Source organism: Dasypus novemcinctus, chromosome 8 (assembly GCF_030445035.2).
Source record: "Dasypus novemcinctus isolate mDasNov1 chromosome 8, mDasNov1.1.hap2, whole genome shotgun sequence".
Classification (NCBI taxonomy): Eukaryota; Metazoa; Chordata; class Mammalia; order Cingulata; family Dasypodidae; genus Dasypus; species Dasypus novemcinctus.
Window position 1 is genome coordinate 77,074,570 of NC_080680.1, and position 13,125 is coordinate 77,087,694.

Sequence of the window (13,125 nt, forward strand, 5' to 3'; positions counted from 1 at the left end):
AATGCAAAACAAAAAATAATGCCCAACAGTAAGAAAAGAGTTCAACAGATCATGGGCAATGTATCTGAGACACTCTGGCTGTTAAAAATAATGTGGGCTATGTCTGCAGCAATGAAAATGTTCTTAAATTGATTGTGGTGATGTCAGTACAACTCTATGATTATACTGAGAGCCACTGATTGTACATTTTGGATGGATTGTATGTGTGTGAATAAAACTGCTTTAATGAAAAAATAATAATTAGGGATATATACATACAATGGAACATTATTCAGCTGTTAAAAGGGATGAAGCCCTGATACATATGACAACATGGATGAAACTTGAAGACATCATGTTGAATGTGAAATAAGCCAGACCCAAAAGGACAAATATTATATGATCTCACTATTTTTAGAATAAGCAAACTCATAAAGTCAGAATCTAGAATATAGGTTACCAGGGGAAGGGATAGGTAGGTGTTTTGGTTTGCCAAAGGGCTGCTGGTCCATAGAACCAGAAATGTGTTGGCTTTTACAAGGGATATTTATTTGGGGTAAAATTTTACAGTTCCAAGGCCATGAAAAGCCCAAGTCTAAGCATCATAAGAGGTGCTTTCTCACCCAAGTAAGCGGCCATGTGTTGAAGTAAGATGGCGGGAGATATCTGCCTGGTCTCTGCCTTTCCCTCCAGAATCTACCATCTCTTGGAACTCAGCTCTGAGCAACCAGGCATACAGAATGTCTCTTTCCAGGCCTCCTCTATCAGTCTCAGCTGCTCTGCTTCTTTCCCAAGTTCAGCTGTAAGCTATCAGGCATATAGTAGGGCTCTTGAGCTACTCTGTGGGTCGTTTTGAGTCATTCAGGGGCTTCTGTTTTCCTGACATTCTGTCTCTCATATTGCAGAATCAAATATGCCTCTTTCTTTTTTCCAGTGCCTGTCTGTGTGAGTCCATCTATATCAGACCCAGCAAGGGGGCAGGGACTCAGCCTAAGTCATACCTCACTGACATAGTCTAATCAAAAGCCCTAAAGTAATCTTATCAAATAATCTAAGCAAAAGCCCCTCAACTGAATTTGAACAATCGAAGGGTATCACACTCAGAGGAATATATTAGTTTACAAACACAATCTTTCTCTTTTACGGATTCATAAAATAATTTCAAATTGTCACAGTAGGGAGAAGTTAAGATTTAAAATGTACAGGATTCCTATTTAAAATAACAAATGTTTTGTAATAGGTGGTGTTAATGGTAGCACATTATGAATGCAATTAACAGCGTTGAAATATATATCTGAATATGATTAAAAGGGGAAATGTTAGATTATAAATATGGTAAAAGAATAAGCATTTTTAAAAGAAATCCATGGAACTATCATACACCAACAGCAAGGTCTAAGTTAAATCACGAACTTTAATTAATAATACAATTATAAAAATGTGCTATCATTTATAACAAATGTTCCACACCAGTGCAAGGTATGGTAGTACAATGGTACATGGGAGTCCTGTATTTATGCATAATTGTTCTGTAAACCCACAACTTCCCTAATAAAGAAAAAAACGTATGGGGTGGGACCTGGGCATCCATATTTTTAAAAAGCTCCCCTAGAGTTTGTTATAAAAATAAATAACTATAAAATAATGAGGCAGCTATGTATATGCTGATAGACATATCCCAAAGATATTTTGAGCTAAAAAAACCAAGGTACAGGGAAGTAAGTTCAGAATGATCCATCTTTAAAACATAATGACAAGAGTGGTATGCTGGAACTAGCTCATACCAGCATTCAAGAACTGATTATTGAAAGCAGATTTATGGTTATTGTACTTATTATCTTGTGTTAATGAAGTAATTTGTAACATTGATATAAAGTATCAATAAATATTTCAAGATTTGCATGAATTGATTTAAACACAGCCATTATTAAAAACTCAATTATATAAACATACAATTAAATAATTTTTTAAAAATGTGCACAACTATATGATTATTCCAAATACAACTGATTATATACTTTGGATGGACTGTATACTTTATTAATATGTGTCAATAAAATTGATTTGTTAAAAAAATGAATCACCATAAGAATTAAATTTAAAAAAACAATTGTAATATGCATGACTGTTTTGTAAACTCACAACTTCTCTAATAATAAAAAACAAATGTAATCGCCAAAATTTATTATTTCCCAATTGTTTTACTGCATTTTACTATTATTGTAGCAGTCTGATATTATTGATGAATTCCAAAACAAAATATTGGATTATGTTTGTACACTGGTCTTTTCCTCTGGGCATATTAGGTTATATTAGATTCAGAGATTTACCTGATTAAGTAATGTAAACCTCTTGTGCCAATAAGGCATTGAGTTCCCAACCTTGGGTGGGTGGGGACTCACGGATAAAAGGAATGGCAAATGACAGAGTTAAGAGTTTTGGATGTTGGGAGTTTGATGCTGAAGCTGGAGCCCCAGGGAGAAAGAGCTGTTTGCCTGATAGTCTACAGCTGACCTTGTGGAGAAAACAGAGGAGCTGAGCCCAGAGGAACCCAGAAAGCCTGAACCCTCGCAGATGTCGGCAGCCATCTTGCTCCATTACGTGAAAATAGACTTTGGTGATGGAAGTAACTTATGCATTATGGCCTGGTATCTGTAAGCTTCTATCCCAAATATCCTTTATAAAAACCAACCAATTTCTGGTATTTTGCATCAGCACCCCTTTGGCTAACTAATACAATTATCTATGCTCTTGAGTTTATTCACATCTATTTTTTGTATATGGTGGAAATACTATACAATGGTGTATTACTTCTCATTTCTTCTTTTTTAATATATTTTATTAGAGAAGTCATAAGATTACAAAAAACATGCAGAACAGAGTTCCTATAAACCACCTATTCCCACACATATTATTACAACTTGCATTAGTGTGGTACTTTTGTTATGACAGATGAAAAAATATTATTATAATTGTGTTATTAACTAAAGTCCATAGTTTACATTAGGGTTCACTGTTAGTGCTATACTGTCCTATATTATTCTTTGCATTCAAAATATAACTGAGTGGTGTTAATTACATTCACAATGTTGTGTTACTATCACCACCATCCATTATCACAACAGTTCCACAACCTCAAAAAGAAATTCTGTACCAATTAAGCATTAATATCCCCTTCAATACCTCTAACCCATCCCCCTGGTAACCTGTATTCTAGTTTCTGAATCTATGAATCTGCTTATGCTAATTCTTCATATCACTGAGATCATGCAATACATGTTCTTTTGTGCCTGGCTTATTTCACTCAATATGGTATCTTCAAGGTTCAGCCATGTTGCCACATGTATCAGATTTTCATTTCTTTCCACAGCAGAATAATATTCAATTGTTAAGTATATATACATTTTATTAATCCATTCATCAGTTGATGACACTTGGGTTGTTTCTAGTGTTTGGATATTATGAATAATGCCACTACGAACAATGGTGTGCAAAGATCTGTTTGTGTCCCTGCTTTAAATTCTTTTGGATATATACCTAGAAGGGATTACTGGGTCATATGGTAATTCTATACTTAACCTCTCTGAGGAACTGCCAAATCGTTTTCCACAGCAGCTGCACCATTTTACAGTCCCACCAACAATGAAAGAGATGTTTCTATTTCTCCACATCCTCTCACATTTGTTATCATTATTTTTTAATAGTAGCCATTCTACTATGTGTGAAAAGGTATCTCATGAGATTGAGCATATTTTCATGTGCTTTTTGGCCATTTATATATCTTCTTTGGAGAAATGTCTATCCAAATCTTTTGCCCATTTTTGACTGGACTGTTTATCTTTTTATTGTTGACATATAGGATTTCTTTATATATTCTAGATATTAAACCCCATTCTGTAGATTCTTTTACTTTCATGATGAAGTCTTTTGATGCTTAAAAGTTTTTAATGTTGATGAAGTCACATTTTTTTCTTTGGTTGCTCTAGCTTTTGGTATAAAGTCTAAGAAACCACTGCCTAACACAAGATTGTGAAGATGCTTCCCTAGGTTTTCTTAAAGGAGTTTTATTGTCCTGCTTCTTATATTTAGGACTTTGAGTTAATTTTTGTATATAGTGCAAATTAGCAATCCTCCTTCTTCCTTTTGCATATGGATGTCCTCATTTCCCAGCACCATTTGTTGAAGAGACTATTCTTTCTCAATTGAGTGTACTTGGCACCCTTGTCAAAAATCAATTGGCCATAGATGTGAGGGCCTATTTCTGAACACTCAGTTCAATTCCATTGGTCTATATGTCTGCCCTAGTGCCAGTATCATGTTGTTGTTGTTTTTACCACAGCAGCTTTATCATGTTTTAAAATAAGGAAGTGTGAGTCCTTCAACTTCTTTCTTTTTCAATATTGTTTTGGCTATTCAGGGCCCCTTAACCTTCTATAGAGATTTGATAATTGGCTTTTTCATTTCTGCAAAGAAGGCTGCTGGAATTTTTAGTGTGTTTGCACTGAATCTGTAAATTGCTCTGTTTAGAACTGACATCTTAACAATATTTGGTCTTCAATCCTTAAACATTAATGTCCTTCGCTTATTTAGATCTTCTTTGATTTCTTTAGCAATATTTTGTAGTTTTCTATATAAAAGTACTTTATATCCTTGGTTAAATTTGTCCCTAGATATTTGATATTTTTAGTTGCTATTGTATATGAATTTTTTTTCAGGATTTCCTCTTCAGTTAATTACTAGTATATACAAACTATTGGTTTTTACATGTTGATCTTGTACACCGCCACTTTGCTGCATTCACTTATTAGCTCTTATAGCTTTGTTGTGGATTTTTCATATGTAGAGGCTCGTGTCATCTGCAAATAGGGAAAATTTTACTTTTTCCTTTCAAATTTGGGATCTTTTATTTCTTTTTCTTGCCTAATTGCTCTGGCTAGAACTTCTAGTACAATTTGTTGAGTAAGAATGGTGACAGTGGGCATCTTTGTCTGTTCATGATCTTAGAGGGAAAGCTTTCAGACTTCCACCACTGTGTATGATTTAGCTGTGGGATTCTCATATTGCCCTTTATCATGCTGAGGAAGTTTCCTTCTATTCCTATCTTTCTAAGTGTTTCTATGAAGAGGGGTTACTGGATTTTGTCAAATGCCTTTTCTGTGTCTATTAATGTGGTATATTTCATTAATTGATTTCTTATGTTGAACGACCCTTGCACATCTGGAATAAATCCCACTCAATCATGGTGTATAAATCATAGTGTTTAATGAGCTACTGGATTTGATTTGCTAGTATTTTGTTGAGGATTTTTGCATCTATATTCATAAGGGATATTGTTCTGTAAATTTATTTCCTTATGGTATCATTATTTGGCTTTGGTATGAGGGTTATGTTGGTCTCATAGATTGAGTTAAGGAGCGCTTTCTCCTTTTCAATTTTTTGGAATAGTTTAAGCAGGATTAGTATTAATTTACCTTGAAATGTTTGGTAAAATTCACCATTCAAGCCTTCTGGTCCTAAACTTTTGTTTGTGGGGAGGTTTTTTATTTCAGATTCAATCTCTTTACTTATTATTGACCTGTTGAGACTTTCTATTTCTTCTTGAGTTATTGTAGCTAGTTTGTGTGTTTCTAGGAACTTGTCCATTTCATCTAAGTTATCTAATTTGTTGGCAAACAGCTGTTCATAATATCATCTTAGAATCATTTTTATTTCCCTGGGGTTGGTAGTAATGTCACTCCTTTCATTTATGATTTTAGTTGTTTGCATCCTCTCTCTTTTTTTGTCAGTCAAGCTAAAGGTTTGTTAGTTTTACTGGTCTTTTCAAAGAACCAACTATTGGTTTCACTGATTCTCTCTACTGCTGTTGTTTTTTTAAATTCATTTCTCTATTGCATTTATCTCCACTATAATCTTTGCTATTTTCTTTCCTTTTCTTGCTTTAGGTTAGTTTGTTCTTTCACTAGCTCCTCTAGTGGTGAGATTAGGTATCTACTTTGAGATCTTCTTTTCTCTCTCTTTTTTTTAAAATTTATTTTATTTATTTCTTCTCCCCCACCCCATCCCCACTGTTGTTTTGCTCCCTCTGTCTGCTCTCTGTGTGCTCTTCTGTGTCTGCTTGTCTTCTCTTTAGATGGTACCAGGAACTGATACTGGGACCTTCCAGAGTGTGAGAGAGGCACTCAATCTTTTACGCCACCTCAGCTCCCCGGCCAGCTACATTTATTATTGTCTCTCCTCTGTGCCTCTTTTAGTTGCATCATCTTGCTGCACCAGTTCTCTGTGCAGGCCAGCTCTCCTGTGCAGGCTAGCACTCCTGCATGGCCCAGCACTTCGCATGGCCCAGCACTCCACATGGCCCAGCACTCTGTCTGCATGGCCCAGCACTCCGTCCGCATGGACCAGTACTCTCCTCGGGCAGCTCTCCACTTAGGCCAGCTTACCATGAGGGCCAGCATGCCTTTCACCCATAGGACAATTATGTTGGTGATGAATTCCCTCAGCTTTTGTTTATCTGGGAATGTCTGAATCTCCCCTTCATTTTTTTAAAATTTTATTTATTTCCCCCTCTTGCGGTTTGCTTGCTGTCTGCTCTCTGTGTCCATTCGCTGTGCATTTTTCTGTGTCTGTTGAGTCTCCCTTTGTTGCATCATCTTGCTGTGCCAGCTCTCTGAAGGTGCAGGCGCAGGCCATCAGCTCTCTGCGGTGCGGGCCAGCTTGCCTTCACAAGGAGGCCCCAGGACATGAACCCAGGGCCTCCCATATGGTAGACTGGAGCCCAATCGATTGAGCCACAGTAACGTCCCCTCCCTTCATTTTTGAAAGATTGTCTCACCATATATAAAATTCTTCATTGCCAATTGCTTTTTTTCCCTGCACTTTAAATATTTTGACCCACTGCCTTCTTGCCTTCATGATTTCTGATGAGAAATTTGTACTTAATCTTATTGGGACTCCCTTATTTGTATCACATTGATTTTCTTTTGCAGATTTTAATACTCTCTCCTTGCCCTTGGCATGGAACAGTTTGACTATGTGTCTTGGCATGTTTCTCTTCAAGGTTATCCTATTTGGGGTTCACTGGGATTCTCAGATATGCAAATTATGTCTTTTGGGAGCAGGACCAGCAAGAGTGCCACAAGCTTTTTCTACTGCTTTTAAACCTGTGTTTTCTTGATTAAGTACTCACCCAGTTCCTGCTGCTCTCAGTAAATATATAAAGATTGAAATTATATAAAGCACATTCTCAGATCACAATGGAATGAAACCGGAGATCAACAACAGACAGAAAAGAGATAAATCTGCATATGTGTGGGGACTAAACAAAACATTCCTAAATAATGAATGGGTCAAAGAAGAAATTGCAAGTAAAATCAGTAAATATATTGAGATAAATAAAAATGAGAACATAACTTATCAAAATTTATGGGATACAGGGAAGCAGATGTGGCTCAAGTGATTCAGCTCCCATCTACCAAATAGGAGGTCCCAGGTTCAATTCCCAGGGCCCAGGGTGAAGGCAAGCTGGCCCACACAGAGGGATGGCCTGCACAGAGAGCTGATGCAACAAGATGACACAACAAAAAAGAGACAGAGAGGAAAGACAATGAGAGACACAACAAACCAGGAAGCTGAGGGGGCTCAAGTGACTGAGTGCCTATCTCCCATGTCAGAATGTCCCGGGATCAGTTCCAGGTACCTCGTAAAGAGAAGACAAGAAGAGAAGACAAGCAGACACAGAAGAATACACAGTGACTGGACACAGAAAGCAGACAGTGAGCACAAGTGGTGGTGGTGGGGGGTGGATAAGACACAAAATAAAATCTTATGGGATACAGTGAAGGCAGTCTTGAGAGGGAAATTTATAGCCCTAAACACCTATATTTAAAAAGAAGAAAGAGCTAAAATCAAAGAACTAAATGAACAACTGGAGAAACTAGAAAAAGAACAGTAAAGCAATCCCAAAACAAGCAGAAGGAAAGAAATACTAAAGATTAGGGAGAAATAAATGAAATTGAGAACCAAAAAACAATAGAGAAAATCAACAAAACCGAAAGCTGGGTCTTTAAAAAGATCAATAAAATTGCCAAGCCCTTAGCTAGACTAACAAAGGAAAGAAGACAGAAGATGTAAACAAATACAATCAGAAACAAAAGGGAAGAAGTTACGACTAGCCCCACAGAAATAAAAAGGATCATAAGAGGCTATTAGGAGAAACTGTATGTGAACAAATTAGACAACCTAGATGAAATGGATAAATTCCTAGAACTGCACAAATAACCTACAATGACACTACAAGAAATACAAGAAAAAGAAAACACTCGGAGAATACAGAGAAGATATCATAAACATAAATAAAAAGATAAAAGATCAAAAAAAAAGAAATACAAGAACTTAACAAACCAATCACATTTGAAGAGAGTGAATCTGTCATCAAAAATCTCCCATAAAAGAAAAGCCCAGGACTGGATGGCTTCAAAGGTGAATTCTACCAAGCATTTCAAAAAGAATTAACGCCAATCCTGCTTAAACTCTTTGAAAAAATTGAAGAGGAGGGAAAATTACCAAACACTTTCATGAAGGCAACATCACCCTAATACCAAAGCCAGGTAAAAATATTACAAGAATTTTAAATTACAGACCAATTTGTCTAATGAACATAGATGCAAAAATTCTCAACAATACTTGCAAATCGAATCCAACAGCATATCAAAAGACTTATACATCACGACCAAGTGGGATTTATTCCTGGTATGCAAGGCTGGGTCAACAGAAAATCAACCTAATACACCACATTAACAAATTGACGGAAAAAAAACACATGATCCTCTCAAAGGATGCAGAAAAGGCATTCGACAAAATCCAGCATCCTTTCTTGATAAAAACATCTTGATAAAAACAGCTTTCAAAATGTGATAAAATACACTTATGAAAAACCCATAGCCAACATCATACTCATTGGGGAAAAGGTTGAAAATTTTCCCTCCAAGATCCAGAACAAGACAAAGATGCCATCTGTCACCACTGTTTGCTATAATTGATGAATTCCAAAAAGAAATACTGGATTTGCTTGTAATCTGATCTGTACCTGGGCATGATTAAGTTGTGATTAAGGCGCTGAGTTCCCAGCCACTCCCCACCCCTTGGTGGGTGGGGACTCACAGATAAAAGGCATGGCAAAGGACAGAGTTGAGGGTTTCTGATGCTGAAGTTTGATGTTGGAGTTTGATGCTGAAGACTTAAACTGGAGCTCTGGGAAGTAAGCTCGCAGAGGAAAGAGAAGCCAGCCCCAGGAAGGAAGGAACCTTGAACCCAGAGAAAAGCAAGCCCCAGGAATGTAGGAACCCAGGAAGCCTGAACCCTCACAGACATCGGCAGCCATCTTGCTCAAAATAGACTTTGGTGAGGGAAGTAACTTATGCTTTATGGCCTGGTATCTATAAGCTCCTACCCCAAATAAATACCCTTTATAACGCCCAGCAGATTTCTGGTATTTTGCATCAGCACCCCTTTGGATGACTAAAACAGCATCCAAATAGGAAAAGAGGAAGTAAAACTCTTACTATTTGCTGATAACATGATCCTACATTTAGAAAATTCTGAAATGTCTATGACAAAGCTACTTGAGCTAATAAGTGAGTTCAGTAAAGTGGTGAGATACAAGATCAACATACAAAAATCAGTAATGTTTTTGTACACTAGTTTGAACAATCTGAGGAGGAAATCAGGGAAAAAAACTCCATTTACAGAGGAATAAAATATGGATTAGAGTGGACTTACTGATATTCTACTATAAAACGATTGTGACAAGTAATAGAAGAAATTTTAGCATCAAGGTGGAGAGAAAGTGGCCACAATAGTTGCTGAGGGCAGGGAGAGGGTAGAAGAGATGTGATTTGGGGGCATTTTTGGGATTTTGAGTTGTCCTTAATGATATTGCAGGGTCACATGCTGGACTTTATATATCCTGCCATAACCCACTGGGGGTTATGTACTGGGGGAGAGTATGTACTGGGAATATGTACTGGGGGAGAGTATGAACTACAGGGTAAACGATTATCTGTGTAGTGCGGCAGTGCCACAAAATGTGTTCACCAAGTGCAACGAGTGTGCCACAATGATGAGGGAGGTTGTTGGGGAGAGGTATACAGGAACCTCTTATATTTTTTTAATGTAATTTAATGTAACTTTTTTTGTGTGGTGTATATATCTTCAAAAAAATACAATTTACAAAAATGATGAGGTGGGGGTGGGAAGTGGGTTATATGGAAACCTCTTTTTTTTTTAATGTAACATTCCTTGTGATCTATTAACTTTAATAAAATAAAATAAAGGGAAAAAAACAAGGAAACTAAAAAACAAACAAATAAAACTGTGAATAAGCTTAAAAGCATTAAAAAAAAAAACCTGCATTTACAAAAGCAACAAAAAGACTCAAATACCTAGGAATCAATTTATCCAAAGAAGTACAGGACATACATGCAGAAAACTACAAAATAATGCTAAAAGAAATCAATGAAGACCTAAACATATGGAAAGACATTCTGTGTGCATAGATTGGAAGACTAAAAATCATGAAGATATCAGTCCTGCCCAATTCAATGTAATACCAATCAAGATTCCAACAGCCTACTTTACAGACTTAGAAAAGGCAATTACCAAATTCATTCAGAAGGAAAAAAGCACCCGAATAGCCAAAAGCTCTAAAAAAGAAGAGTGATGTGGAAGGAATTTCACTGCCTGACCTTGAAACATATTATAAAGCTACAGTGGTCAAAGCAGCACTGTACTGGCATAAAGACAGATAAACTGATCAGGGGAATAGCACTGAGAATTCAGAAATAAATCTCTACACCCTACTGATTTTCAACAAGTCTACTAAGTCCATGTTAAGGGGACAAAACAGTCTCTTCAACAAACAGTGCTGGAAGAAATGCATATTTATCATCAAAAGAATGAAAGAGGACCTCAGTCTCACTCCCAATATAAGAATCAACTCAAAATGGATCTAAGACCTAAATATAAAAGCCAGGACCATAAAACTACTAGAAGAAAATATAGGGAAACATCTTAAAGACTTGGTGGTAGGCAGTGGTTTCTTGGACCTTACACCCAAAGCACATGCAACAAAGAAAAAATATATAAATGAGACCTCCTCAAAATCAAACACTTTTGTACCACACAGAACTTTGTCAATAGGGTGAAAAGGCAGCTGATACAATGGGAGAAAATATTTGGAAATATAAGGGTCCAATAAGGGTTTATTATCCATGATATATAAAGAGATATTATAACTCAACAATAAATAAATGATCCAATTAAAATATGGGTGAAAGACCTGAAAAGTCAATTGTCCAAAGAAAAATACAAAAGGCAAAAAACACATGAACAAATGTTCAACATCACTAATGATTAGAGAAATGCAAATCAAAACTTCAGTGAGATCATTTCACTGCTATCAGAATGGCCACTATTAAAAAGACAGAGAACTACAAGGGGGAGAGGATGTAAAGAGATAGGAACACTTATTCACTGTTGGTGGGAATGCAGAATGGTACAGCCACTGTGGAGGAATGTTTGGCAGTTCCTAAAGAAGTAGAATATAGATTTTCCATGTGACTCCGCAATACCGCTACTGCTTATATACGCAAAGATGAGATCTGTGTCATGAACAGACATCTGAACACCGATGTTTACAGCGGTGTTATCCACGATTGCCAAAAGTTGGAAACAACCCAGGAATCCATCAACCAATGAATGGATAAGCAAACTGTGGTGTATTAACACTATGGAATACTATGCAGCTTTAAAAAGAAATGAGGTTGTAAAGCATACGACAAGGTAGATGAACCTGGAGAATATTATGGTGAGTAAAGCAAGCTAGACACAAAAGGACAAATACTGTATGATTGCGCTACTATAAACTAAATATACTGTATACATATTGTATGATTCTATTTATATAAAATATAAATATAAATAAATTTATAAAGATTAAATTAGATTAGCAGTTATGTATGGCTGGGGAAGGCATGCTGAGGGGTGCAGAGTTTTTCTTTTTGAAGTAATGAAATGGTACTAAAATTTTTTGTGGTGACAAATGTGTAACATTGTTACTATACTAAAAGCCATGGATTATATATTTTTCATAGATGGTATGGTAATGCATATATCTCAATAAAACTGCTGAATAAATAAATAAATAAATAAATGTGGAAGAATAGCCAAAAATAACATCTATGTAGAGGAGGGGAAACAGAGAGATTGAGAGGTAAAGAATTTTGTTTTTAACTTGTTTATCTGGTTTTTGTTTAGTATTACTATTATTAAAAATGCTCTAATAATGATTGAAGTGATGACTGCCCAACTATGTGATTACACCAAATACCACTGATTGTACACTTTGGATAAACTCTATGCTTTATTAATATGTATCAAGAAAATTGATTTTTTTAAACTGGTTAGCTGGGAAGCAGATGTGGCTCAAGCAATTGGGCTCCCGTTTACCATATGGGAGGTCCAGGGTTCGAGTCCTGGGAGCTCCTGGTGAAGCCAAGTTGGCCCATGCAACGAGCTGGCCTGAGTGGAGAGCTGGCCCATGCAGAGTGCTGGCCCATGAAGGAGTGCTGGCCCACACGGAGAGCTGGCTCAGCAAGAGGATGCAACAAAAAGAGCACAGAGGAGAGACAATTAGAGACATGGCAGACCAGGGAGCTAAGATAACTCAAAAGATTGAGGACCTCTCCCCCACTCTGGAAGATCCCAGGATCAGTTTCCAGATGCTGCCTAAGAGAAGACAAGCAGACACAGAACACACAGCGCTTTTAAAAAATTGTTAGATTAAAAAAAAAAGTACATTGTGTTTGTATCCATTGCATTGTCAACAGCATACACACAAAATGAGAAAATATTTCTCTTAGTATTTGAAAAATATTATTCAATTCAGCAAAAAAGTCACTGATATCACTGACAAATAATGAAGTACTAAGAAATGTCTTTGATGTTTCATTTCATCATAAATGAAAATACATATACCAACATTCATATCAGAACTACACTTGTTTGCCAACTGCAACCATGGGCTGGCTATGAATACAAGCATTCTGTAAAAGTCACCAAAAACTCTCTATAAGAATTAACTGGCTATAT

The 13,125-nt window shown here is 36.5% G+C and overlaps 1 protein-coding gene across 2 annotated transcripts in view; it reads right to left on the reverse strand.

Moving 5' to 3' along the window:
• RIGI (RNA sensor RIG-I) overlaps positions 1 to 13,125 on the reverse strand; it is an 83,959-nt gene that overhangs the window by 17,576 nt on the left and 53,258 nt on the right. The window lies entirely within an intron of this gene.